This window comes from Phyllobates terribilis, unplaced genomic scaffold (genome assembly GCF_046119375.1).
Source record: "Phyllobates terribilis strain yellow unplaced genomic scaffold, ASM4611937v1 Scaffold_3664__1_contigs__length_73141, whole genome shotgun sequence".
Classification (NCBI taxonomy): domain Eukaryota; kingdom Metazoa; phylum Chordata; class Amphibia; order Anura; family Dendrobatidae; genus Phyllobates; species Phyllobates terribilis.
In genome coordinates, this window is record NW_027366417.1 from 35,001 (window position 1) to 37,500 (window position 2,500).

Below are 2,500 nucleotides of genomic sequence, written 5' to 3' on the forward strand. Positions count from 1 at the left end.
GGGTAAAATATATATCCCACAGGGGGAAAATTGAAAAAAAGTTGAAAAAAAAAATTTTTGGGGACTTAGAAAATTTTTCAACTTTTGTCAGACTTCCAGACAGGGGAGCGTGTCAGTGCGCGCATCCGATTTCAGTTCCAGAGCGATTCGCGCGATGAGTCCTTGATACTTAGTCGTTTTTGGCAAAATTTCTGACTTTTTGAAAATTTCACAATTTTGTGAAAACTTCCACAAAATGAGGTTCTAGTATGTTAGAGGGCATCCCAGGAGGGCTCCAAAAGTGTGGGTAAAATATATATCCCACAGGGGGAAAATTGAAAAAAAGTTGAAAAAAAAAATTTTTGGGGACTTAGAAAATTTTTCAACTTTTGTCAGACTTCCAGACAGGGGAGCGTGTCAGTGCGCGCATCCGATTTCAGTTCCAGAGCGATTCGCGCGATGAGTCCTTGATACTTAGTCGTTTTTGGCAAAATTTCTGACTTTTTGAAAATTTCACAATTTTGTGAAAACTTCCACAAAATGAGGTTCTAGTATGTTAGAGGGCATCCCAGGAGGGCTCCAAAAGTGTGGGTAAAATATATATCCCACAGGGGGAAAATTGAAAAAAAGTTGAAAAAAAAAATTTTTGGGGACTTAGAAAATTTTCACACATGTGTCAGACTTCCAGAGAGGGGAGCATGTCAGTGCGCGCATCCGATTTCAGTTCCAGAGCGATTCGCGCGATGAGTCCTTGATACTTAGTCGTTTTTGCAAAATTTCTGACTTTTTGGAAAATTTCACAATTTTGTGAAAACTTCCACAAAATGAGGTTCTAGTATGTTAGAGGGCATCCCAGGAGGGCTCCAAAAGTGTGGGTAAAATATATATCCCACAGGGGGAAAATTGAAAAAAAGTTGAAAAAAAAAATTTTTGGGGACTTAGAAAATTTTTCAACTTTTGTCAGACTTCCAGACAGGGGAGCGTGTCAGTGCGCGCATCCGATTTCAGTTCCAGAGCGATTCGCGCGATGAGTCCTTGATACTTAGTCGTTTTTGGCAAAATTTCTGACTTTTTGAAAATTTCACAATTTTGTGAAAACTTCCACAAAATGAGGTTCTAGTATGTTAGAGGGCATCCCAGGAGGGCTCCAAAAGTGTGGGTAAAATATATATCCCACAGGGGGAAAATTGAAAAAAAGTTGAAAAAAAAAATTTTTGGGGACTTAGAAAATTTTTCAACTTGTGTCAGACTTCCAGAGAGGGGAGCATGTCAGTGCGCGCATCCGATTTCAGTTCCAGAGCGATTCGCGCGATGAGTCCTTGATACTTAGTCGTTTTCAGAAGTCACAATTTTGACTTCCAGGACCCGCAAAACGTTTGTAAATTGAGCCCGCTCCCCAGTTCCAAGCGTTTTGAGGTGTCCCCGGTTGCAGTAATGCAGCCTGCCCACTAGATGTCGCAAAAGAGACAAAAAGTGAAAAAGAACCAGAATGAGGAAATTCCAGGGAGCCGAATCCGCCTGACAGTTCCAGGCGATCGGGCACTTTTTTGCATGCGTCCCTAAAGTGGGTATAGGGTGACACTCCATGCAAAGACCCAGTTTTGCACACCACCGGCAGAATATATGAGAGAGAGGTACCTCTCAGCCCCGACACATTTCGACTCATTTAAGCTGGTTTTCACCTCCGTAGGCCTGGGTATGCGTTTTGGCTATGAGTCCCTGTTCGGCTGGAGGTCTGCACCTTGGCTGAACCCAGGCTTCCGCAGCTGCGTGGGGGGACTTTTGCCGGTCGCCTATCCCAAGTCAGAGAGGTGTTCCTGGGTTGAAGTGAGCCTGGCCAGACCCCCCCGCGGGCCCTGGTTCTCCACATGGGGGCGCCGTCAAGGCTAAAATCTGGATTTTTAGGCCGAGGAGAGGCTCCATGAGGGCGGATGCTTTTGTGGCTTCGACCCCAGTGCTGTTCCACATCCAGTACCCCCCCGCAAGGGCGCCTGTACCCGAGTCGCGCTTCCAGGACTCGTGGGCACGTATCTCCCGACGACAGGGGTTTGCAGCCTCCGTACTTGGGCAAGTCCCTACATGCACCCCTGCTCTTCCTCCGATCGATCTGGCGCAGCGCTCCCGGGTGGGGAGGTGGCGCCGCTCGCTCGGCCCGGGCTTTGGAGCCCGCGCTGGCTTAAGGTGAGCGGTCCCCTTCCTCCTCTACCCCCGGGCTTCCGACACCTATCTTTGGGCGCGCATGCCGGCCTCGCCTCCCGTCTGCGGAGGTGGCCGAGCCGTGGGGAGTTTGACCCGAACCGAGCGAAGGCAGTGGTCCGACGACCCGTACGGGCGAACGGCGGGGCGCCCACCCAGCCAGGCGTGGGGGCCCGTCGTCCGAATCGCTCCCTGTGCGGGGAAGCACAGCGATCTTCTCCGAGGGCGGCCCTTTTCTTCCAGATGCGTACCCGGCCAGCGGAGGCTCGCGCTGCCCCTCGTGTCCGAAAGGGCGGCCTCCGCGGCGGTGGCGACAGCGGCGGCG